A 10154-nucleotide genomic window follows, 5' to 3' on the forward strand; every position below is an offset into this window, starting at 1 on the left:
TTTGGTTATGTCTGTGTGATATGCTTCTTAAGCGATTCCATATGCTATGACAGCCTTAACGGCTTGTATGTGGGAATACGTATGTATATATTTTGGGCGATGTGTTTTGCGACAGCCTTGGTGGCTTCTGTATGATATGTTTATTATATGTGACCGCTTAAGACGACCTCTGCTCTTCGTATCTGTGTAAATCAATATATGCTGAATATGGATAAGTCATTGGTATGCCGATTTGGTAAGTAAGTGTGCATGAGTGTCTAGCTCGGGCACTAGTTATGGCCCACGGGGCTGGGTCGTGACATTCTATTTCTAAACTTTGAGCGTTCTGAGGCCTTGAGGAAAAGAAAGGCTATAGCAGAGTGACTTGCATTGTTCCAGCTCTTCTTTGAGGGAGGGCACGGTTTAGTTGAGTTAGACTTTGGTTAGTTGAATGTATGTCTGTGATTTCATTAGGAGAAAACATGTCTAGTATTCATTACAAGATATAGTATGATTGAGCTCCTATGTGTTGTGATTGAATATTGTGTAGGCTTCATGCCATTATTCTTGTGTGATTTAATCTGCAGTGGTTGTATTGTGATGAGAAGTTAATATAGTCTTCTCGAGAGTATTGTGACATCGAAGATGAGGTGAATATGGATATTGAGAAGGTATGACAAGGCACATATGTGGCCTAGATTATAGTCTCGTGGTCCGAGGATAGTTCCGGAAACGAGAGGTTTATTGTTAAATCCCGCGTCCGAGGTTCGTTCCGGAACGGAGGTTGTGCTCGGGTCCGAGGAATGTTCCGGAACAAGTGATACATGGACACCATGGGTCCCCTGCAGGTCATGACTACTGAGCTATGACATCAGCTAGCATGTGTGTACAGCGAGTGGGGGTTTAGTGTACTTTTATCTCCCCAGTCGTTAACGTGTTGTGATTCTTGGCAATTCGGTGATTTGGTGTGTTCGTCTGTGGTTGACTTGTTGTGATGTATTGATATTCGTGTATGATTGACAGGCTTGTTTATTTTAGTGATTTCATAAGATATGCATGGTACTAATCTTAGTCAGCCTATGATGCTTACCAATACATAGTGTTTGTACTGATACTACCTTGCTGCATTCTTTGAGTGCAGATTTTGATATAGAGACTGCTACTCGTCCTCACATCTAGCGTGGAGGATATTTGCTGACAGATTTTGGGTTGAGCTCTTTCTCATGCCAGGCCGCCCGAAGATCTTCTAGTTATGATGTCTTCTCTTATTCTGGACATTATGGATATTTATTAGATAGATTTCAGTTCTTAGACGTGTTTTTGGCTTAGAGTCCTGTACGATGACTTTCGAATTTTAGGAAATTTGTAATAGTTAGACTTCCGCACTTGTTTCAGTATTTTATGGCATGACTTACCCAGTTTATTTGATGCGTGAATGAGTATAATTTTTGACCTGTTTAATATAAAATCAGACTCGAATGAATAGAGATCTTGTGTGTTGGTTCGCCCACTAGGATTTAGTTGGGTGCCAGTCATAGTGGGTTGGGTCGTGACAAAGTGTCTGAAAGCGCATTCTGTCTGACCGTCTATTTCAGGATGAAGAACTATTCTGAGGTTTACCCTTGTGCCTAGTCCTTTCTGAAAGGATTTCTAAAGATTCGTTATGAACTGGGCACCATGATCTGAAATGATGGGCATTAGAGTCCTATGTAGTCTGACGATTTTCTTAATATATAACTTAGCATATTCCTCTGCTGAATCTGTTGTTTGTTTTGTTGTCAAGAAGTGTACTGACTTGGTAAGTTGATCTACAATCACCTAATTAGATCATGCTTTCGAAATGAGAGAAATAATCCTATTTTAAAGTCCATATTAACCATCTCCACTCAAGAATATGTGTATTCTGTGGTAAAACACCAGGCTTTTTGATGCTCGACTTTCACTTGCTGATAATTTGGACACTAGGCCACAAAGTCTGCGACGTTCTTTTTTCATGTCATCCCACCAATAAATCTCTATGAGATCATGATACATCTTTGTGGAAGCAGGGTAGATAGAATACCTGAAGTTATGGGCTGCTAATATGATCCTCCCTCCCTAAGTCCATCTATGTTTGGAATACACAATCTTTCTTGGTACCTCAAAGTACCATCATCTCCCCCTTGTTCAAAAGCCATCGTATTATGCTTGTGAATCCCTTCTTTTAGCTAGAACAAGTAGGGACCATCAAACTATTTCTCCTTCACTTCAGCTACTAAGGCGGAATGAGCCCTGTTCTGGACAACAACTCCACCATCTTCGCAGTCCGAAAGTCGAACTCCTAGGTTTTGCTAAACGATGAACTTCTCTCACTATGATTCTCTTGTCTGCCTCAATCATGAGCTAAACTTCCAAATACTTGATTTCTTTCTGAGGTACTTCCTGAAAATACTCATAGTACTATTATGTGCTAAGTACTTGACCAGTACTTTGAAGATTAGTCTCATGCAATGGCACTACCCTCGTGACACATAACTGGGCACGATCTTATAGCTTTTCTGTGATCGCCTAATCAATAATAACTGAACTTGACACAAGTCGATCGACGATCATTCTACTCACTTCGTATTTTCTTATACATGTGTCACGACCCATTTTCACTAAGTCATGCGGTCACCTACCTTTCCCACCTCGGTAGGCAAACCCTTATCCAAACAATCATAAAACATAATTAAAGCGGAAGAAGATAGAATAACGTAAGTCTCACGATTATAATATAAAAAAATGCGGAAGTAATGAGAATCCAACCCCAGTATCTGATCTGGTCATGCAAGAGCATTTAAACCAAATGCTGCAAGTTTGAGTAATAATACATAAATAATCTCAAAATCATATCTCAGAATGGAAAGCAAGACATAATAATAGGAAGGGTCTTCGGGGAGCGAACGTCATCATGCTCACCCTAAAGACACTCGAATCAGCAATCCTCGGATATCAGGCACGAGGGGTAGAAGTAGATCCGACCTGATACTCTGGATTCATAAAATAATGCAGCAAGTATAGGTCAGTACAAACAATAAGTACTGGTAGGTATCATAGGTATACTAAGACTAGCTAACGTATACAAAGAAAACAAAGCAAGATAAACACGTAAAACAATAAGTACAAGTCAACACGAATCCATAACCACAGTACAAGTCATTACCTATGTTATAGCATCTAAACCCAACTGTGCCAAGTATCAGTATAACCATTCTGAACCAGTGTATCACAACAAGTCCTCACTTATATTATAGCGTCTAAACCCAACTGTGCCAAGTCTAAGTATAACCATTCCGAACCAGTACATTACAACCATATCACAGAAACTAAGAGGTACAATGCAATGCAATGAAGTACGTAATGTGGATGCAATGCCAATACAGTCTTTGTACAACATGTCCCAAGTGGAATACCTCCACGTCTCGGCGATCATGACCCATGGGGGACCCGCGAAGTCCATGTACCACTCATCCAGGTAATGACCTCGGCGTTGAGCACTCTCTCGATCCCGGAAAGAGACCTCAGGCATCGAGCACTCATTCATTCCCGACAAGAGACCTCAGGAAACGTACACTCATTCTGCTCCTATAAATGACCTCAGAACATGGACTTTCATCTCTCTTTTATACTCTCCGGTAAAGACCTCGGAGGCTACACTATCTCACTTATCATCATCAGTACCATAACAATGCAATGTCAATGTATCATGGAAATGAGTATGAATACGATGCAATGTAATATCAACAACCAATTCAATCCCAAACAGTACCACACATGGCATAAAAGTAATATCAATAATAAGGCTACACAATAATCCACAATGGAATCACAATTCTCATCTCAATATCAATCAAGTAAGGTACCGCAATATCATAGTCATGATATATCACTAATCACCAATATTCGATGTCTCAGCGTGGCAACGAGCCAATAAGTAAATAGAGCAAGATAAGTCAACAACGCAATGGGGTGGCTAGCCCCCAAATCACACTACAAGGCCCAACCTAAGACAATATCCAACCCAACTTCATACCCGAAGGTTTACATGCATTTCTCTGACAATATTATCTAAACATACGCTTCGCTAATCGAAGTCTCACCATAAGGTAAACCGTAACCTACCTGGAAAGCCGAGCAGCAAAGTCTCCAATAGTCAAACCTTAGTCTTTCCCTTTCTTTGAGCCTTGTGATAATGGAAGTCTAATCATATTCGAATTATGAAATTAGAATCAAGAAAAAAATCATTAGAAATTTATAGGTCTCAACATGAAATTAATATTCTAGGTGATTATTTCCCATCAATTGTAAGCTAGAAGAACTAAAAAATCACTTAAATTCAGATTCTAGGCAAAACCCCCAAATTTAGGTATGAACCCTAACTTTCAATTCCATAAATTAGCCACTAATTAGGAAGGAGTCATGCAATAATAGTTTCTAATCATCAATTCCATGCTTAATAAAGCTAACCCAATCAATAATACAAGGTTTAATAGCCTAAAACAAAGAACCCATAAAACCCTCTTTCAATCCACCATTCTTTTTAAGGAAACTAGCATGATTAATGGATTCCCAAGGTGATTAATGAAACATGGAATGGAAACGAAGGTGAAAGAACTTACCATAATGATTTTCTATGAACAACAGTCTTGAATGCTAATGATTTTCTATGAACAACAGTGTTGAATGCTCCCAAAAAGCTCTAAAGTTGGAGAGGTACTGAATGAAAGACTTAGGGCTTTTAACACACATTTAATGAATATAACTGCCAGTCACCCGCTTCCGCGCCCACTCTAGCGCTTCTGCGGTCCATGCCAAAAGTACCAGACCACTATAGCAGTAGGGCCACTGCTAAAGCGGTACCACTGCCGTGGTCCTGGTGCCGCCATAGCGGGCACCAGACACCAGAAACTCCCAAGTTTCACTAATTCATGCCAAAATCCCGACTATCACCCGAGACCATCTACTCACAAACCATATATGCAGACATATATAAAAACACACTACGAACGTACTCATGGCCTCGGAATTCCCAACGAAAATCTCGTTGACCGAATCAACCCCCGATACCTCATAACCAACTTCCCAACCCAAGTCCCAAAAAGCACCCAAGTGCATTTGGAACCAACCCGAATATACACACAAGTTCTAAAGGCCCATCCGGACCTCTCGGAATCAACGAATTCTCGAAAAAGGTCCGTTAACCCATAAGTCAACTTTGAGTCGACTCTTTTTCGCTTAAAGCCCAAATTTCCAACAAAGTCACCCAAATCATAACCAAAGACCTCGAGAAGCGTGTCAACGGTCCCCTCAGGTCAAATGTGAGCTAAATAAGCTCAGAAAAGGGTCAAAAGCATAGAAAAAGTGTTTGGTCATTACAAAACGCGAGGCACATTCCTTATGGAGACTATCTCATTTTACCCTTATTACTGGACTGAGGTTCTTCATATCTCATGCTAACCTTTCGGGTTTCAAATGTTCTACTGGACTCACTGACTATTTATGCAACTCCCCTTTAGACCAACTTCTAACGTCTTATATTTGCAAATTCTTCTCTTTTGCTGGGATCTAATCAACTTTCCTTATCTTCGATAATTTTTGTACTCTATAACACTGATGACTCGTTTTTTGAATCACTTCTGAGAAAATCTTCCTTACTCAAAAAAACTGAATTACTTACATGAATGGGTTGCTAATGTATTCATAACTGGTGTACTCTATCTTAACGACTTAATTTTTCTCACCTTGTCAATCTTCAGGAGACCCATTTTTTTAATATTTCATAAACACTATTCTTCTATGGTTTGCTCTCATACTGGTTAGTTGATAACTCCTTCCACTGTCACTGTACTTTGAGTTTAACTTCAACTCTTTGGGTTCTAACACACATCCAGGGTATTCAAACTGTTACAACTACTAGTGTTACTTGACAAAGAAATCAAAACTTATTTCTGCTAGCCCTGTTGAAATTGTTGATTCGTTATATCTACTAAAAAGTTACTTATTATTCTTCTACTAACCACCTGCTATAATAATGCTCTCTTATTCTGCTCTGAATAACAAAGGTGAAGTATAAAATTATTTCTAACTTCCCTCATCATCCGACCCTATTATGCGATCGCATACTATTTTTTCTAAACTAGACATAGATCAAACTTAGGACAATTATGTCTCTCTTATATGAAAGACTGAAATACCTGACCCCAATCTCTCTATATACTTTAGAAAAAAATCATCTCAGGCTATCCACATCCAGGGTAAACACTTAACCGCATAACCTAAGAGGGACACACCTTTTCTTATCTCTTAGTAATATTTCCTTCTCGTAACTTACTATCATCATACTCTCTAACTGTGATCTGACTAAACTTAAATAAACTAAAACTATTCCCAGAAATTTAATGTTGTCTGCTCATGGTTTTTATTTCGTAGTCGTGTACATGAGTCGTACGAAAGGCTTTTTTTTTTTGCTACATCTAAGGATGCCTCTAAGTCCAGAAGACCTACTAAAGCATGCAAGCGGTTCAGACAGAGGCTTGTATCACCCGACTTAGCTACTTACGCCCTTCTTTGGGCTTGAGAGTTTCGAGAAGATGCTAGATTTATGGACCGAGCCATATTACCTCCGGTACCCTATTTCACTGATGGTAGTCCTTTAGATAGTGACCCTACTTGGCGCACCCAAAACACACATCCGTTCCTGAATGATACACCCCATGGTGCCTCTTATCACACTTGTTTCACATAGGATTCGAAAAATCTATGTGGACTATACTGGCCTGTGACTGAGAGCCTGGTGCTCTGAAACTCTGTTTCTAGTTGAACTGACCTTTTTAATCATATCTAGACCTTGGGACTATTGATTCTGTACCGTGGTGTTGAGTCCTATTGATGATTCTAGTTAACTTATAGTTAGACTTTAGTTAGCGAAGAATTGTAGAGTTAGTGATTGTTGGAGAAAGCATGTACGCCTTTGAGTATGGAGTTGGGATGGATTACTTAGGTCAGTATTATTGTTGATTATGGCTTGTTTCCTTGTTGTGATCTATTGGCTTGTTGGCACGCGTGTGATACTAGACTTGATGCTTAGTTTCCTTATCATGATGGTGAAACCGTATTTCTCACTTGTTGTATATTGTCTTGTAAAGGGAAGGATTGATATTGAGATTGATATTGTGTTATGTATCCATGGGTGGCACGATTTGGCATTGTTATACGCTTGTTGGCATTGATATCATGCATGCATTCATACTTATATAATGGGATCGGGTTTTGTACCGCAACATATGTATTTGGACCATGTTGCACATTCAGCAACATATATTGGACCGGGTCACACGTTCCGCAACAGACATGGGATCGGGTTGTACGCCATAGCAGGTACATAGACTTCGCGAGTCCCTCATGGGTCATGACTATCAAGGCATGGAGGAATTACGCCCGAAGCATGTGTATATCATTGTATTGCACTTGCATTCATATCTACATATTGGTATTGTTGGGTTTGTAATTGGTATTTTGTTTCGTGTTGATAATTGGAATTGATATTTCTTTACTTGTGGTGTTAGTCCAGTATTCTGAGAATGGTATTGATGGACCCGTGAATGAAAATTGAACCTCAAACTGAGTGTTGTAGATTGTTATAGTAGAAGTTGGCCCTCCTTCCAGAATAGGTGAGGTGGAAGAGATTACTTTTGAGGGAAGTCGCAATTCGAATAATAGTCGTGACTTGTTCTCTGATTGGGTCTGGTATGGGTGTTCCTGTTTATGTCGTGACTTGTTCCACTCAATACAATGACAAATACCACTGGCGTTGCACCCTCAATACAGAGACCAAACCAGCCAGATTCAAAACCGCCGAAGGTGGTCACGACGACGATGGCCATAGTCAAAACCCCCAGAGGTGATAACATCTAAACCCAAAACTTTCAGAGCTGATGATGACGGTGGTGGTGGTGATGATGATGGCGATAGAGTACAAGAGTACGGAATGGAATTGTTGAATGGTAGTGGAGAATTAGGGTAAGAAGAAGAAAAGAGGAGGAGTGAGGTTTATATGTGAATTTGCTATGAAATAAAAAGTATAGCTACGTATCGCAATCATTTAAACTATATGTCATTGTCACACCCGAACCTTACTAGGGTGTGATGGGCACCCGACCCCGTTTTCGGAGCCGAGCGAACCCGCTGACTCTTATTACATACATAATCTCTTTAGACTCTTACATCAATAAGAAATGGAAAACATAGTAAAGCTTTCAGAATCTTTCTTTTTCGTTATTCTCAAATCAAACAAAATCTGTAATTATATGGAATTTATAGCATAACTCAGAATGACACATCGGCTGGTGGAGCTGATTACAATACCGACACTCTATACCCATGACTCTGTCTGCAAAGTCTCTAACACCAATCAGAAATCATAGCACGCATACTCTGACTCGGCAATACTCCAGGGAAAATGGAGCTTGCCACCTCCGCTGGAACATCTTCTATAATAGCTTCAACTCATCTGGGTGTACCTGCGCGGCATGAAACACAGTGTCCACAAGAAGGGACGTCAGTACGAGCAATGTACTGAGTATGTAAGGCATAAATAGTAACATAGTAAGGGATGTAATTATAAATCATAACAGAATAGAAATATAGAGCATATCATGAGGTAAAAGAGTAACTTGTACATCTGAGTGCCTCTTAGGGCGGATGCCATGCATGCTTAGCTTTCTTTGAAAAACATTTCTTGTTCATATATATAGAAAATAGAACACATCATGTTGCCGAGGTGTCGGCAGCCGATCCATTTAACCACATATGTCCCGCGTCCGGGCATCCCGCGTCCGGGCATCCCGCGTCCGGGATGATATCATGTCATATACAGATACATGTATCGTGTGCATATCCCAGCGTCTATAGTGCTCTGGCCCTTTTTCCCATCTTCCCCGTATACATATACATATACATATATCATATAGCAGCATGCAGGAGAGCCCAAAGAATATTATGTCTCTATCGGAATGACGTAAGGTCGGTAACCTCCGAATATATTATGGAAGACTGGATGGACAAGTATACTTACCGACACCTGAAGGCTCAGAAACAAGTTTCGGGTCAATCCGATTCAGTATGAGAAGTTATGGGCGTTTGAAGTACAGAACCTTCTATGAACATTTCAGAAGCCATTCTTGGAAGATCATTCTTATCATAGTCATCATAGAAATATTCTCATCCTTAACATCATCATTGTCACTGTGAAACATATCCATCGTTATTGTCATAAGAGCTTACAAAATCATAAACCTCTGTTTTGGTAGAATACAGACACTTTGGAAAAACATTTACGAGTTATCGGGAAGAGAATCATGCCTTAGAATCATAAACATCTAAATTTCGAAAACAAGAAAGATATGAAAACAATTATGAAGTCATAACATCGGAATCATGCCTTTGAAAGAAAGGGACGTATGCCTTTGAAAGAAAGGGACGAGCCTTAACATACCTGCTCCACGTCCTATTAGCTACGCTTAATTGTCCAGGCTCGCTATCGCTAGTCTACATTCAAGAAGATTGACACAATCATTAGACTCATCATCATATACTTGTTTTAATCCTTCAAATGAATTCATTTATAATCCGCCGAAATTTCGGCAGCATCTCCCCTGTAAATACACCATCCCCGAGAATCTAACTCGGCCAAATCATCAACAACAAACCCGAGAATGCAACTCAGCCAAATGATCAACAACAATACCAACAATCATGCCAACAACATCAACAATCAATTCAAGACGCATTCTAACATTAACAACCTTTGTCATACAATTCAGCGGAATTTCATTTATATTCAATTCAATTCACGTAATATTCAAAACAACCCAATCAACATACTACTTCACCCGAAACCATCCAAATTCAACAAGAACAATAACAACCTATTTCCTTCTTTCAAATTCAATCACAACAACCCAACTTACAATCTTCCAAACACAATAAAATCAACACATTTCTTACCTCCAAATTCATTCATTATATCTACGACCACATGTTAACAACATTATCTTCACAATACAAGAAACCATGCTAATGTCATATTAATTCCTTCAATAATCCCACAATGATTCCAACTTCATTTCAATTCATCAAACCTTCATTTTCATCAT

The sequence above is a fragment of the Lycium barbarum genome, chromosome 2 (genome assembly GCF_019175385.1).
Source record: "Lycium barbarum isolate Lr01 chromosome 2, ASM1917538v2, whole genome shotgun sequence".
In the NCBI taxonomy this organism is placed as follows: Eukaryota; Viridiplantae; Streptophyta; class Magnoliopsida; order Solanales; family Solanaceae; genus Lycium; species Lycium barbarum.